This window comes from Lynx canadensis, chromosome B2 (genome assembly GCF_007474595.2).
Source record: "Lynx canadensis isolate LIC74 chromosome B2, mLynCan4.pri.v2, whole genome shotgun sequence".
Classification (NCBI taxonomy): domain Eukaryota; kingdom Metazoa; phylum Chordata; class Mammalia; order Carnivora; family Felidae; genus Lynx; species Lynx canadensis.
Genome location: NC_044307.1, coordinates 123,990,280 through 124,007,245, shown reverse-complemented (window position 1 = coordinate 124,007,245; position 16,966 = coordinate 123,990,280). Strand labels below are relative to the sequence as shown.

General features: G+C 40.5%; 1 protein-coding gene and 1 long non-coding RNA gene across 4 annotated transcripts in view; one reads left to right on the top strand and one right to left on the bottom strand.

Moving 5' to 3' along the window:
• The window catches only part of MAP3K5 (mitogen-activated protein kinase kinase kinase 5), a 207,747-nt gene that overhangs the window by 46,815 nt on the left and 143,966 nt on the right, over positions 1 to 16,966 (top strand). The gene's annotated exons all lie outside the window — the stretch shown is intronic.
• Positions 5,714 to 16,060, bottom strand: LOC115514437. The gene is made up of 2 exons (XR_003968971.1): positions 16,022 to 16,060; positions 5,714 to 5,929 (listed from the first exon to the last, which is right to left on the bottom strand). It is a non-coding gene; the product is annotated as an uncharacterized LOC115514437 (long non-coding RNA).

Sequence of the window (16,966 nt, the reverse complement as noted above, 5' to 3'; positions counted from 1 at the left end):
GCATAAGGTCTATATGTAGATTCATTTTGTGTGTGTGTGTGTGTGTGTGTGTATGTGTGTCCAGTTGTTCCAGCACTGTTTGTTGAAAAGGCTCTCTTGGCTCCATTGTATTGCCTTTGTGCCTTTATTAAAGATCAGTTGACTGTATTTATGTGGGTCTATTTCTGGGTCCTCCATTCTATTCCATCAATCTATTTGCCTGTTTTTTTCACCAATATCACATTGTCTTGGTTGCTGTAGCTTTACAGTAAGTCTTAAAGTCGGGCATTGTCAGATATCCAACTTTGTTCTTCGATATTGTGTTGGCTATTGTTGATCTTTTCCTTTTCCATATAAACTTTGGAATCAGTTTTTCTCCACAGAATAACTTTTCAGGACTTTAACTGGGATTCCACTGAACCTATAGGTCAAGTTGGAAAGAGCTGACACCTTGACCATAGTGAGTCTTTCTATTCATGAACATGGAATATCTGTTTAGTTCTTTGATGCTTATCAGTTCTGTAATTTTGCTCATGTAGATCTAGTACGTATTTTGTTATATTTATACCTAAGTGTTTTCATTTTGGGGATCCTAATGTAAATGGTAATGTGTTTTTACTTTTAAATTCCACTTGTTCACTGTTGGCATATAGGAAAGCAATTGACATTTGTTATGTTAACCTTGAATCCTGTAACCTTGCTATAATCACTTGTAAGTTCTAAGAATTTTTTTGCCACTTCTTTCAGGTTTTCTATGTAGATCACCGTGTCATCTGTGAAGAAAGACAGTTTTATGTCTTCCTTCCCAATCAGTATATCTTTTATTTCCTTTTCTTGTATTGATTAGGACTTCTCATTGATGTTGAAAAGGAGTGATGAGAGGGAATCTTTTTGCCCTGTTTCTGATCTTAGCAGGAAACCTTTTTGTTTCTCACCCCTAAGTATGATGTTAGCTGTAGCTGTAGGGGCTTTGTAAATGTTTGAGTACAGACTTTTAGGGTCTTAATTCAAGAGCAAATTGTGAACACTGTATTCAGATTTCCCCAAGTGTAAAGTTAGCAATGAAAAGTGGTTACGATTAGAATATTATATATAGAGTAATTGTAGTTTTGCCCTCATACCATATAAGTGTGTGCATGCATGTAGGTGTGTGTATATATAATTGTGTGGGAAAGGGAGGAAATAAACCAAAATGCTTAGTATCTCCAGGTGATACATTTTAATAATAGATCATTTAAATATGTATAATAATTTACTTCCTTGATACCGAGGAATACATTTTTTTTTTTGAGAATTGACAACATTTAAATTTCTCTCAGTCACCTGGATGTAGTCTTATGGTTCCATAAATTTAGTAAAGAGGGTGATGTTGCTGGGGTCATGATGGTAGCCCATTTAGCTTTAACCAAGGCAGGCTTATTTATAGCAAAGCAAGTGTACATGTTATAATGAGATGTGATGATGGTTCATGTGATGGGGATAAAACATGAAGAAGTAAAAAGTGGTTCCAGGAGTGAAAAAGAATCACCGTTTTAATTTAACTCTCATTTCTAAGAGAAGTAAAAAATGTGGCTCTGTGTCAGAGTGATAGGATCTAAATAAGTGGCAGAAAATGGCTCCGTTGTTCTGCAGCATGCAAGCTCCTTTTCGCAAGTGTGGGCAGTTTAAGAAAATAATTTGTGTAACACTTTCTCTAAAAGCAAGCTAACATAAAAAACGAATCAGGAATTGGAATAACAATAGCATCTGGGTTCCTGGTAGTGAGATTATGGATGATGGAATCTCAGGCAATTTTTTTTGTCTCCATCTTGCTCTTAAAGAAATCACAGGGAGTAGAGACGACTGGGGAGAATCTTTAGGTTTGGCTGCTTGGTTTAAACCGGTTCCCAAAGAGCATTTGGGACTTTTAGTCTAAGACTCAAGAGACATGTCGGCTGCTGCAAAACCAGCTCTGGCTTGTTGGTGTCTGAAAGAGACTTGACCGTGGCATGGGTATTTTCAGTAAGAAATGGTGGGTAAACAACAGAAACACAAGAGGACAAGGATAGGCCCTTAGAGGAAGATGTAGATTCCAAAAAAAGGAAACCAAGATTAAAGGTGAAGGAGGCACAAGGTAAAAAGAGGGAAATGCTCACATGCACAAACATGCACACACACATACACACACAGAAAATGACCAAAGAAAAGTTGAAAATTTGGGGCACCCGGGTGGCTCAGCCAGTTAAGCGTTGGACTTTGGCTCAGGTCATGGTCTCACGGTTTTGTGGGTTCGAGCCCCTCATTGGGCTCTGCGCACTGACCATGCAGTGCAGAGCCTGCTTTGGGATTCTCTCTCTCTCTCTCTCTTTCTCCCACTCCCACCCCCCTCACACTGTCTCTCTCAAATAAATAAATAATTTTTAAAAACAGCTTAAAAGGGGCACCTGGGTGGTTCAGTTGGTTAAGCGACCGACTTCGGCTCAGGTCATGTTCTCGCGGTCCGTGAGTTCAAGCCCCGCGTGGGGCTCTGTGCTGACAGCTCAGAGCCTGGAGCCTGTTTCGGATTCTGTGTCTCCCTCTCTCTGACCCTCCCCCGTTCATGCTCTGTCTCTCTCTGTCTCAAAAATAAATAAATGTTAAAAAAAAATTTTTTTAAAAAACAGCTTAAAAATAAAAAAGAAAAGATGAAAAACACCAGCAAAATGAAATGCTGGGCTGGAGTTCAGATGCTGTCTGATTCTGCTTCATGCCATTTATAAAGTCTCCCTCATTACTTTGGTCTGGGAAATTTGGAAAAAGCAGCTCCTCTTCTAAAAGCAGTTTGAGGTCTTCATCTGGTGAAAGCCCCAGGGCCGAGCTTAATGAGGTGGTAACAGCATAGGGGTGGTTCTCACTGAGCTTTTTGGCGGCTCCAGCCTCTGGCTGCCACTGCCCCATGGGAGGTGACAACACAGCGGGACCTGGGACTGCTCTGCTGCTGAGGGTGACAGAGTGAAGCGGTCTCTACTAGACATGACAGTGGGGCAGTGGACAGAATCGGAGACTCTGAAGCAAACCAAGATACCTACTGAACTGGTTCCAGCACCTTCTGAGGGGCTTGCAGTTATTCTCCCTGATCTGTCCCCTTCAAACCCCAAGAGTAACTCTAGATACTGGTTGTTTGCACACGGTCTGAGGCTTTTCTGGAAGATGTTCTCCAGCTAGCGGTTTTGTCCAGATTACAAAAGAATCCCTTGAGAAGAGTGAACCCCAATGTATGGATTGCATAGCTCCTGGTTACTAAACCAGAAAAGTATAGAAACCTATCTCTAAATTATTGACAGTTCTCTGTGGTAGGAATAAGGTGTGAAGGTACCTTCTAATCCGTGGCCCACTCTCTATTGATGGCTAATATTTCTTTTTTTTTTAATTTTTTTTTAACATTTATTTATTTTTGAGACAGAGAGAGACAGAGCATGAACAGGGGAGGGTCAGAGAAAGAGGGAGACGCAGGATCTGAAACAGGCTCCAGGCTCAGCTGTCAGCACAGAGCCCGACGCGGGGCTCGAACCCACGGACCGCGAGATCATGACCTGAGCCGAAGTCGGCCGCCTAACCGACTGAGCCATCCAGGCGCCCCATGATGGCTAGTATTTCTTAAGGGCTCATTGTTGTTCAGTCCTTTCTGTGACAGGGACTACTATCGTTGTCATTTGACAGAAACAGGCTGGGGGAACAGGGGTTTTAGGCCTAGGGTCCCCAGTAATGTTTGCTGCACAGCCAAAGTGCAGACTTGGGTCGCCTGATCCAACCAGCCACACACTCCCTGATGGGAGGAACCGCTTGCTATTTGTCATGCCCGGTCAGTACTGACTATGGATGGGCCATGTTTATTTCGACCTCCCTTTATTTCTCTACCTCCCTCAGGTCCCATCACTTTGTCAGGGGTCCCTCCCAACGAATCAGTTCTCACAGTTGTATCTGTCCAGGTGCCCTTTATTTTTTCATCTTTCCTGGAGGTGAGTTTTTCTTTTTGCCTCCCCTGCTTCAGCAACGTGAATTAAAAGCTGTCTCTTTACCATCAAACGCCTCCGCTGCAGAGTTTTCTGTTCAGCGAGTAGGCACCTCTTGGCTTCTAGCGCACTGACCAACGTGTCCTTAGCTGTAGGCTTCCAAGAGGAGCTGAGAAAAGGGAAGGGAGCCAAAACTCTGCTGGGACCAAGGAGTAAAGAGGATAGATAACAGGGCAGCCCAGCGGTACCTAAGAGAAAGGGGTGTATTTAGTCATGCAGTTTAGGATGTGTGAAAGCAGAAGCCAAATGAAATCTCTCTCTTCTGAGTAAGAAAAATGTTTTTACTGAAAAGCGCTCCTAAGAAATGATTGTGCAATTTGTTTCACTGCTTGTACACTTCCTGCAGGAAGCCTGGATAGACAGAATGATAAGCCTTTCCTCCCTCATAGGGAGATTGTGCACACGTCCATTCATCGGTGGTGGAGCAATTTTTTCTGGCAGAGAGAAACTCCTATATTATGCAATCATGAGCAGCCAGAAATGCCCCTCCTTCCCAGTCAATGTACTGAAAGATGACCATTTCTCAAGGCTCCCCTTGCAGGTGTTGCCCCTGCAATGCCTTCTCTAAGACCCCCTCCGTCAGAATTAATCACTCCTTGTTCTGTGTCCCCATTGAACAATTACATACACTTCATTGACCTTGGACTTCTATAGCTCATAAGCACTTGAAGATGATAAGCTCCTCAAAGGGTGCTTATTTCTTTGACCCCTTCACAGAACCTTGTACAGGATAGATAATAGATGCTTGCTAAACAAGTGTGAGAGCCAAGGAGGCATTTCCAAAGTGCCTGATGGGATTGAAGCAAGGTTAAGAAACCGGAGCCCCCAGTGTGATGTGATAGGAGGCTATTGAAAGACATGAGTGAGGGCATCACTTAGTGGCTAATACACTGAAGGGGGCTGTGGCCAGGTCCATTCCTCTCTGGTCTATCGCTGTGTCTGTGGAACAGGCTTATTCCACATTTCCCATTGAAGGGCCGCTTTTTTTTTTTTTTTTCAATTTTTAATGTTTATTTATTTTAGAGAGAGAGAGTTGAGCGGGGGAGGGGCAGAGAGAGGGAGACACAGAATCTGAAGCAGGCTCTAGGCTCTGAGCTGTCAGCACAGAGCCTGATGTGGGGCTTGAACTCAGGAACCGTGAGCTCATGACGGATGATCTCTTCATGACTGAAGTGAGCTGAAGTCAGACGCTTAACTGACTGAGCCACCCAGGTGCTCCCCTTCCCTCCCCCCCACCGCCCCCATTGGAGGGCTTCTAAGGGGTATGTTCTTCCCAGTCTTCACCTTAGTGTGACTGGCCTTTTAGGTATAACGATAGCTCCTGTTTTAAGTGACGTTTTTGTGATCACATTAATCCGTCACATTTAAACAAAACTTTACTTTCCTAGAGAGTTAAGTGAATTCCTGATATTTAGTTTTAATTGGAAGAAAAAAAAAAAAGAACCCAGACTCTTAGGTCAGCAATAAACAGATTCTTTAACAACGAATAGTTGTAATTCCAACGCACTCTCTCCATTAGGTCTTCCTCAAGAAGGAAGCTTTAAAGCCCCCAAAATGAATTGTTGAATTCAAATGCATTGTCAACACGTAAGCCGTGGAGTGACATCATTCCTGGCAGAATCGTATTTACACATCTGCTGTGTTAATAGAATTACAGATACTCTTTGAAGAAGATGTAGAAATTTGAACAAAAACAGTTCCCATTTTGACTAGACGCAGATTATTTATTAGGTGTTGCAAGTGACTTTGAGAGACTACAGAGAACGGAAAAGCATAACATCTTTTAGACCTGTTGGTGAATTCTGACTCAGAGTTTTCCACTTGTTCACACTTTGCGAATCCTGGAGCACAGTGGATCTCCCGGGCACTCACCCACACTGCTTAGATCCGATTGGGTTTATGAGGACAATAGATGACAGCTGTAAATGCAAGAAGGGGGAAAAAAAAACCAACCTTTCAAACTGGCCTGTTCATCAGGGTGAGTAACTGTTTCTGCCAAACAAGTTGCATGTGAGCTGGGTGTCTTTCATTTTACTACCTATGTTCTTCCTGCAGCAGGAACAAGTTTAGCGATTCTTGCTTGCAGTTCAATCGCTTATTGCATGAGGAATAACAGTCTTTGATAAAGAATACACACATTACGAGGCACTATGCACCAACAGTTCACTTTTTAAAATCTCTAAACCATAAGGGCTCCTACCACAGTCTCTTAATCACATTTAAAGTAATGTCTTAATAGCATCAAAAACCTTGTCAGTTTTTGGGGCACGTGGGTGGCTCAGTAGGTTAAGCGTCCAACTCTTGATTTCGGCTCAGGTCATGATCCCAGGGTCATGGAATCAAGCCCTGTGCCAGACCCCATGTCTCTGTGTTGAGCGGGGAGCCTGCTTGGGATTCTCTCCCTTTCTCTCTCTCTGTCTCTCTCTCTCTCTCTCTCTCTATCCCTCCCCTGCTTGCACATGTGCCCCCACCTCTTAAAATAAAAAAAAGAGACATTTAAAAAATATGTGAACAAATAAAAAATCTTGTCAGTTGCCAAATTTTCTCACTCATGTCATATTTTTTAAAGTTTGTTTTTAGTCAAGAGTCCAGATCAGGTATATGCGTGGTAATTGACGGTGTCCCTAAAGTCTTTACTATCTGATTTCTCTCTCCATCTTGCTCTCCCACTCCCTCTAACGTTTCTTTGAGGAAACCTGGTCCTTTTTCCTGAAGGATTTTCCATTATCTGAATTTTGTTGATTGTATCCCCGTGCTACACTGTGTTTTTGTTTTTTTTTTAATTTTTTTTTTTTTTAACATTTATTCATTTTTGAAAGGCAGAGAGAGACAGAGTGCAAACGGGGGAAGGGGCAGAGAGAGAGGGAGACACAGAATCCGAAACGGGCTCCAGGCTCTGAGCTGTCAGCACAGAGCCCAATGCGGGGCTCGAACCCACGGACCGCGAGATCACGACCTGAGCTGAAGTCGGCCGCTTAACCGACTGAGCCACCCAGGCACCCCGCTACACTGTTTAAGTAACTATTATCGTTTATGTAGCTATAACGCGTATATACTGTAGCCGTTTCCCTAGACAGAGTGTGAAAATCTCAATCAGAACAACCTCAGACATGAATGAAATTGCCATGGCCATTTTATTAGGGAGCACCATCAGATAATTTTCCAGGATTGGCCGGCCTCTTCCTACTGTCTCTGTGTAGATAAGTTGTAAATGTATAAAACAGGATGCCCATCCATGAGGAACAATCAGATTTTCTTCAAAAAAATGATCTCAAATCAACTCTTGTAACCTTACAGAACTTAATACCAGTGCCAATTGAATGAGGCCGATTATTGGTTCCAACTGGTAAGGAGGACTCTTGTGTAAGATTCTTCTACAAAGAGCTATGCTGTGTGTCAGAAACTTCACTGAAGCATGAACAGCTTTGCAGATTTAATTGAAATTAAATGTGAGAGACCCCTCCTCCCGCAAATGGCATGCACTTTAACTGCAGTAAAAGATATAGTAAACTCTAAAATAGCCTGTTCAAAATTTTATGAATTGCTTTTTCAGCATCTGATGAAAATAGATTGATTACTTAAGTACTGAAATTGATTACATAAAATGAGTTTATAGAGATCTAAATTTATGATTATGGACTCTTAAACCCAGTATACCTTTAGAAAATATAATAATTTCAGAGAGAAACATAGTTTTCAATGGTGATATAGAAATTTTTAACATCAGGGGCACCTCGGTGGCTCAGTCAGTTAAGCATCTGACTCTTGAGTTGAGCTCAGGTCATGATCTCACAGTTTGTGAGTTCAAGCCCTATGCTGGGCTCCATGCTGACAGTGGAAAGCCTGCTTGGAATTCTCTCTCTCCCTCTTTCTCTGCTCCTCTCCTACTCCCACTCACTCTCTCTCTCTTTCAAAATAAATAAAATAAATTTTAACATCAAAGCTGCTCGATATCCTATTTCTGCTTATAATGTCAGCAGGGCCCTGTCACATAATAAACTTTAGAGTTAATTTTGACTTATGCTTTTCTTATATTACCTACTCTTTATAGATTATTGACCAGGTCTGTTGTTATTGCCATTACACTGAAGAATAAATTCTTAAGGTATAAACTGGACCCTATTTTAACTTGTAAAGAGAGTAACACTTTTTGATGTAGTGCCTACTTATATTTGTTTAATAAGAAAAATTATATTGGAGTGCCTGGGTGTTTCAGTTGGTTGAGTGTCTGACTCTTGATTTCTGTTCAGGTCATGATCCCAGGGCCATGGGATTGAGCCCTGCATCAGGCACTGCACTGAGCATGGAGCCTGCTTAAGGTTCTCTCTCTCTCTCTCTCTCTCTCTCTCTCTCTCTCTCTCTCTCTCTCTCCCCCCCCCCCCGCCCCTCTCCCCTGCTTGCATGCAGTCTCTTCCTCTAAAATAAAAATTAAAAAAAAAAAAAACTATATTGAGGACTGCTTTTTCAAGGCTAACTATTCTCCTCTACCTCACACCCAAACCTGTCTTTCTCATCTGAGAATCTAGAAATTGTCCCTGTTAATTAGCCACCTCTCCCTTTAACATCTTCATCTTTCTACTAATGTTCAAGTACTCCACCTTAAAATTAAAAACCTTTAGATCTTTCTATCCCTTTAAAGTATTGTCTGATCTCTTGGTTTCCTTACTGAATGTAAAAGATCTCTACTGTAGATCTCAGTAAATGTTATTCGTCTTCCTTCCTCTTCCTCTTCTGGGGAGTTGTCTGTGCTCATTACCTCCATTCCTTCACCTCTTATTCAACACTTTGAGTTCTGCTGTACTCACCTTCCAAGTCCTTGTGGTAGGCTGAAAACTGATCCTTACTCCTATGCTCCAATGTCTATGCCAAAACCCTGGGACTGCTGAATGCTGCCTTATTTGGAAAAAGGGTCTTTGCAGATATGATTGAATTGAGGGTCTTGATAAGGAGATGATCTCAAATTCCTGGGATGGGCCCTAACTGCCATCACAAGTGTCTTTCCAAGAGAGAGGCAAAAGGCAGTTTAATACCACAGGCACACACACGACAGGCCAAGGGATGCTAGAAACTGCTAGATTGTAGAAGAGGCAAAGAATAGATTCTCCTCTAAAGCCTGTAGAGATACCACAGTCTTGGCCTTGCTGACACCTTGATTTTGGACGTCCAAACTATGAAAGAGGGGCTCCTGGCTAGCCCAGTCAGTTAAGCTTCAGACTCATGATTTCAGCTCTGGTCATGATCTTGCAGTTCATGAGTTCGAGCCCCCCATCCGGCTCCATGCTGACAGCACAGAGTGTGCTTAGGATTCTCTCTCTCTCTCTCTCTCCCTCTCTCTCTCTATCTCTGCCCCTCTCCTGTTCTCTCTTTGTCTCTCTCAAAATTAATAAACTTAAAAAAAACTGTGAGGGGTGCCTGGGTGGCTCAGTCGGTTAAGCGCCCGACTTTGGTTCAGGTCATGATCTCACGTGACCTGAGTTCAAGCCCCACATCAGGCTCTTTGCTGTCAGCACAGAGCCCACTTCAGATCCTCTGTCCCCTCTCTCTCTGCCCCTTCCCCCCCTCTCAGAAATGAGTACACATTAAAAAAATTGTGAAAGAATTACAGTGTTGTGTTTAGGGACTAAGTTTATGGTACTTTGTTATAATGACTACAGGAAACTAAATACAGTCCTCTTTTACCATTCTTGACAAAATCATTAACCAGAGATGAATTGATTTTCACAACGTGAACATGCCTGAATACCGATCAAGAGGCAGAACCTTACCAGCCCTCCAGAAGACCTCCCTGAGTCCCCTTTCAGCCACTGTCCTCCACCAAAGTATCTGCTAGTTTTTTTTTACTTTTAATATCAAATTTTTGAGCATCATAGGAACAAAATCATAAGATACCTACTCCTTTGTATCCAGATTCTTTTAACAATCTGTGAGATTCATTCATGTTGTCACATGTAGTTGTAGATTTTTAAAAATCTATTGCTATGTGGTATCCATTGTCTCTATATAGCACACTTTATTTCTTCTATTGTTGATGGTTTACAAATAGTGCTGTTATGAACATTTGTTACACATGCATGTTGATGAACTATGTTTCCGTGGGGTATTTGATGAAGAAAGGGTTTCCTGAATCATAGATACCTTTTCATTTTTCTCTATATTGTCTAAGTTGTTCAATCTCATACACACCTGCCACTTCAACTACTAACAGCACCATGACTCTTAAATCGGTCTGATTCTTTGGCTTTTTGGGTGTTGAGTTGTGTAAGTTCTTTATAGATTTTGGATGCTAACCCTTTATCACACATGTAATTTGCAAATCTCTTCTCCCATTCGATGGGCTGCCTTTTAGTTTTATTGATTGTTTCCTTTGCTGTGCAGAAGCTTTTTATCTTGATGAAGTCCCATAGTTCATTTTTGCTTTTGTTTCCTTTGTCTCTGGTGATGTGCTTAGTAAGAAGGTGCTACGGCCAAGGTCAAAGAGGTTCCTGCCTGTGTTCTCTAGGATTTTTGTGGTTTCCTATCTAAAATTCAGGTCTTTTATCCATTTTGAATTTATTTTTGTGTCTGGTATAAGAAAGTTGTCCAGTTTCATTCTTCTGCATGTTGCTGTCCATTTTCCCAACAGTATTTGTTGAAGAGACTGGCTTTCTTCCATTGTATATTCTTTCCTGCTCTGTCAAAGATTAGTGGACCATAGTTGTGGGTCCATTTCTGGGTTTTCTGTTCTGTTCCATTGATCTATATGTATGTTTTTGTACCCAGTACCATACTTTCTTGAATATAGCTTGAAGTCTGGATATCTGATTCTGATTTCTGCTGTGATTCAGAATGACACCTGTCAGTTAGATACCACACATACACACACACACACACACACACACAAACACATGATATTTAAGGTATCTCAGTCCAAACTCAAGTTCCTACCAAAAAAATAGTATATTTTCTTATGTCACTTGTGTTAATGGCAAGCCATAAGTGTTAACCATTCAAGTTTGAAATAGAATCATCTTTAATTCTTTATCCTGTATCCACCAAATCCCTAAAGCCTCTTGAATTCCCTACCATGTTATCTCTGTATTAGTTTAGTGAATGACTCCTAACTGATCTCCCAGCTTCCAGTCTGTTTTGTCTATCATCCGTGCATAAAATCTAGGTTTATCTTCCCCAAACTTTGATCTGCCATACCCCTTCTCAAAACATAGATATAGATGGATCACCATTGACTATAGAATCAAGTCAAAATTCTTTGTGCTAGCTTTGTGTGTTTTCATAATTTGATTTCAGCCTCATTTCTATGAGTAATTATTCATATGAGATTTCATCAGGGGTATTGACTTACATTTTAGCATTGTCTTTGATACCATTTTTATGATAAATTGTTCAAAGGGCTTCCTATTATGATGGCTCCTTATTTCTTATGGAGCCCTTCTTATTTCTTATGATGGCTCCTTATAATAATCATATATTGAGAGTTTGCTGTGTCTCATGCACATGTAATCCTAACAGCTTTGTGCTGTAAATACTGGTATTATTATTCTTGATTTATGGTTAAGGAAACCAAAGCTCAGTGAACTTAAGGTAGTGTCCAAGGTCATCCATCCAGAAACTTAATTAGGATTCAAACACTGGGAAGTCATGAAATGGCTTGTCTGTCATCTGTATGCTTATCCCTCGTCTCAAGGCCCCTGGAGTTGGAGAGAAGATTCCCCTTCCAGCTTTTCACCCTGTGGTGTGCTTTTCTGAGGCTGCATTTCCTCCTGTCAGAGAGCTGTGGTTCTGGGTCCTTTCACTGTGGGATGGGTACCTTTTATGGATGTGTGCTAATTTCCCCCTCACTTCTCTAAAGCTGGAGCATCAGGAACCGGACTCCTGCGGCTACTGTCCAGGCAAGGAGACATCCGTTTTTATACCAATCTTGTTTGGTTCTGCTTCCTCTTTCTCTCCCTCCTTCTCTCTTCTCCCTTCTTCCCCCTTTTTCCCTTTCCCTCCCTAGGCTTCTCCCTTTTCCTCCCCCCTTCCTTCTGTAGATGCCTTGGCTCTCAACATTTTTAAAATCCAACTTGTGGAGGTTGATTGCCTCTGACCACCTGCTCCTAGTCCTCACTTTCCAGGTTCAAAAAAAAAAAAAAAATTAACTCCCCAGTGTAATAATCAAACGAGCATTAAACAAGCAAATTAAGGCTGGGGTGGGGACATTATGTATACATTTGCTTTAGCAATATAAGAATGATTCATGTTTGAATCACTAGGCATACATTTATTGGAGTTTAGTGATGAGGAAATTATGGGCCAAAATGTTTATTGTTGACATAAATATGTATCATTATACATGACAGTGTTAACTAAATACATACAGGAAAATAAAATGATACTGATGAAGCTACATGAATAGTAATTCATAGCAGGAATTGCCAAACCATGACCAATTCAAGACAACAATGATGGTAGATTATTCTGTCCTTCATGAAAATCTCAACAATTTTACCTCTATTAATATGGGAGGTTTGCAATGTCCCAACATTGCATATCTGCCAAACTTTAGTAACCTGACTCAGAGTCTCTAGGACGCTCTACCAGGACACTGCTAGGTCATGAGTAACATTTTAGTAATTTACATATAGTAGATTTGTTGTAAATAACCCTTATTTATTCATAATATGGAAAAATCAATGGAATGCAAGCTATACTTCCCTTAAGAATCTAGGGGCGCCTGGGTGGCTCAGTAGGTTAAGCGTTCGACTTCAGGTCAGGTCATGAGCTCACAGTTAGTGAGTTGGAGCCCCACATCGGGCTCTGTGCTGACAGCTCAGAGCCTGGAGCCTGCTTCAGATTCTGTGTCTCCCTCTCTCTCTCTCTCTGCCCCTCCCCTGCTGATGCTTTGGGTCTCTCTCTCCCTCTTTCAAAAATAAACATTAAAAAAATTAAAAAAACAACAACAAGAATCTAAGATGGTATGGGCATTTGGGGGTTAGTGTCTGCTCTTTAGGGGACGCTCTAGAATTCCATTGGGAATTGACTTTGTTTCCTACTGAGGTTTGCTTCATTGCTCAGACCAAGCCCCAGGCACTTTGTGCCTTTCCTTTTTCTGTGGTGCCTTTGATGTGCAGGGCTTCTGTTTTTTTAGTCTGCTCTTTGAGGTGCTCCACCCCAACTCCTCTGCCTGCTGATGCCTCATTCACATTTGCTTCAGTCATTCCTTCTACCAGGACTGGCCTCCCTGGCCTCTGAATGTCGCCATTTGTACTTCACCAGCACCAGCCACATTCTGCCCGGTACACATTCTGTGTCGGTATTTGCCAACTCATGTTTCTGCTCCACAAGAGATGGCAAAAATCATATCTAGTTAATTTTTTCCTTTAGCTTTCGTAACAGCAAATAACACAACTTTTATGTAGTAAGTGCCCAGGACGTTTGTAGAATTAAATTGGCACCAGTGGGTCATCTTGGGGGATGGGTATGATTGAATGGGTAGCTCTGTGTGATAACTTGGGAAGTTTCCATTGGTAATGGAGTTTCGGAGTATCTTGTAGACCAGACTACAAGCCAAATCACTACTGGGCTCTTGCCTTGTCATCAGTGATCTAATGCGGAAGGAAAACATTGAATAGATAAAAAGTAACTGAACATTAATGTTTTGCTTCAACTCTGCTTTTTACAAGCAACAGGAGCTCATGTGAGATATTTAACTAACAGATAGGGTATTATGAAGGAAAAATTAAATAAAAAAAAGTAACACAGACCATGAATCACTGCCATTTAATGGCCAAAATGCAATTAGGCACAACAGTTTTATGTTATTGCCCTAAAAATTTATTATGCTTTAATAAACCCTGGGTAAATCTAATTTTGTGCTCCATTTAACATTAACACAATTGGAGTAAAGGAAAGACATGGCACTTTAGCTAAAAATGTAAGAGATTTTTGTACCTTTGTCTATATTTTTAAACAGACTTAATTTTTAAGTAAACTTTAGTTTTTAAGTATAGCAGTTTTACTCACAATATTACTACAGAAACTCAATCAGAAAATTATTAAGTGCATTTGGTCATAAAACATATGAAAGGAATATATGCTTTGGTCCTCAAATCTTTTTTGCATCTCTAAATTTATGTTCTGATCTTGAGAACCTCTGTAACCTGTAAGTGTAGGGTGTGGCTCAGTGAAGAACTAGGAGCATGGACTCTCCAGCTAGCCTGCTTGTTTTTTGTTTTTAATTTTAGAGAGAGTGTGAGTAGGGAGGGGCAAAGAGAGAGAGAGAGAGAGAGAGCAAGAGCTATAATCTCAAGCAGGCTTCATTCACACTCAGTACGGAGCCTAACGTGAGACTCTCGATCTCATGACTGAGATCATGACCTGAACCAAAATTAAGAGTTGGTTGCTCAACCAACTGAGCCACCTAGGCACCCCTAGATTGCTTGAGTTTGAATCCTTCCAAGGATGGCAGGGTGCCATCACTTCCTAGCTGATGATGGGCAGATTATTTATACATTCTCTGCCTCAGTGTCCTAAAGTAATGATAATAATATTGCCTCCAAAAAGGGGTTTTATGAAGATTGAGTTAATTTTTGATAAGCAAATAGTGCCTGGCACATAATAATTATAAATACATGTTTGTGAAATAAAGTGGGTAAACTGCAACTCATAGAAGTGAGTTTTAAGAATTGTGGAGTAACAAGTGTTTATTATAATTACATCTTTTTTTTTTTGCATTTTAGACATGATTTAAGATCACCTCACAAGGAAGATAATTTTCACCTATTTTACTGCTTTTGAGAAGATAGTCATAAGATGATATTTTTGTTAAATAATGAAATGTTACTATTTTTAAAAATCCTGTGTTACTGGAAGCCTCAGCCAGTGTAACCAGGCAAAACAAAGCACACAACAACAAAAACCCCAAACCATAAAAGACATACAGGTTAGAAAGGAAGACATAAAATCATTTCTAGTTTCAAATGACATGATTATCCATGTAGAAAATCCCAGAACGTGTGCAAATAAAAAAAAAAGCTCCTGGAACTAATAAGTGAGTTTAGCAAAGTCTCAGGATAGAAGGTCAATATACAAAAGTCAACTGTATTTTTACATACTAGCTATGAAAAACTAGGAAATTGAAAGAACATCATCTATAATAGCACCAAAAAAAATGAAACACTTAGGTATAAATCTAACAGAATACATGTAGGAACTGTCTATTGATGGACATTGAGGATGGCACTTGTCGGGATGAGCACTGGGTGTTGTATGTAAGCAATGAATCACGGAATCTACCCCCAAAACCAAGAGCACACTGTATATACCATATGTTAGCCAACTTGACGATAAATTATATTTGAAGAAATTAAAATAAAAAAGAAAATTACAAAATACTTAGGAAAGAAATCAAAGAAGACCTAAATAAATAGAGAGATACACTATATTCATGCATGGAAAGACTCCATGTATGAAGATGTCAGTTCCCCCCAAAGTGATCTATCTGTAGATCCAACACAATATCAGTCAGAATCCCAGGAGGAATTTTTTTTGTGTGTAGTTATCAACTGATAGCTCTCAGCTACCAATTACACAGGAAACTTACACAGGAAAGCAAATAGAACAACTAAATTAGCTAAAACAATTTTGAAAACAGAAGAATAGAGTTGGAAGCCTCACAGTTGATTTCAATACCTACCATAAAGCCCCAAGTATCAGAACAGTGTAGTGTTGGCAAAAGATAGAACAGAAAACCCAACAACAGACCCACACAAATGTAGCCATTTAGTGTTTGACAAAGAAGCAGAAGCAGTTCGCCTGAGAAAGGAGAGTCTTTACAACAAATATGAATCTTGACCCATATCCCATGTCATTGACAAAAATTAACTTAACATGGATCATAGATCAGAATGTAAAATGTAAAGCTACAAAATTTCTAGAAGAAAACATGGGAGAAAACTTTTGTGACTTTGGGTTAGGCAAGATACCACACCTAAAGCACAATCCATAGAAGAAAAAAATTGATAAATTGGACTTACCGTTAGAAATTTCTGCTCTTTGAAAATCCTGTCAACAGGGGCGCCTGGGTGGCTCAGTCGGTTGAGCGGCTGACTTTGGCTCAGGTCATGATCTTGTGGTCTGTGAGTTCCAGCCCCGCGTTGGGCTCTGTGCTGACAGCTCAGAGCCTGGAGCCTGTTTCAGATTCTGTGTCTCCCTCTCTCTGACCCTCCCCTGTTCATGCTCTGTCTCTCCCTGTCTCAAAAATAAAAATAAAAAAACATTAAATTGTTTAAAAAAAAAAAGAAAATCCTGTCAACAGACTGGAAAGACAAGTCACAAACTGGGAGAAAATATTTGCAAATCCCATTGTCTGACAAAGGAAAAATATCCAGAAAATATAAAGAACCCACAAACCTCAACAAGAAGACAAATTCAACAATTTAAGAAAATGGGGCACAGGCTCTGATCACTTCATTAGAGAAGAAAGAAGAGTACATTTTACTCCATGGAAATGAAAAAATAAATTTAGAAAAGAACATAAATATATCAGTCATCTGGACCTGAAGTAGAAAAAAGCGCCTCTTTTTTGAGTTGTACTCTATTCAGTGTATTAAAGTTATACAAACAAGCATTTTTAATGTTCTACACAGCATCCAAAAAAATGTATCTGTTCCTGCTTAGACATTCAGACCTGATGAGTATGCTCCATTTTGCCTGTACCATTTATTTTGAATATCTAGTTTCACTCTTAATCTAAAAGCCTTCTGCAGTGTTTCTATTTTATTTTAGCATCAAGTCCCAGGAGGCAGTTCTCTGGAAATAACCCATCTCCCTTCTTCTTGTGACTGCTTTAACTTAGCTAGTATTTTTCTTTGCACATCTCTCGTTTGTTTTTCATCAGCCACTGCTTCATTCGGTTTCTTTCAGCCCCATGTTACGCTGTCTCTTGATTTTAGAGCTCTGCGACTGACTGCGAGTGGCTG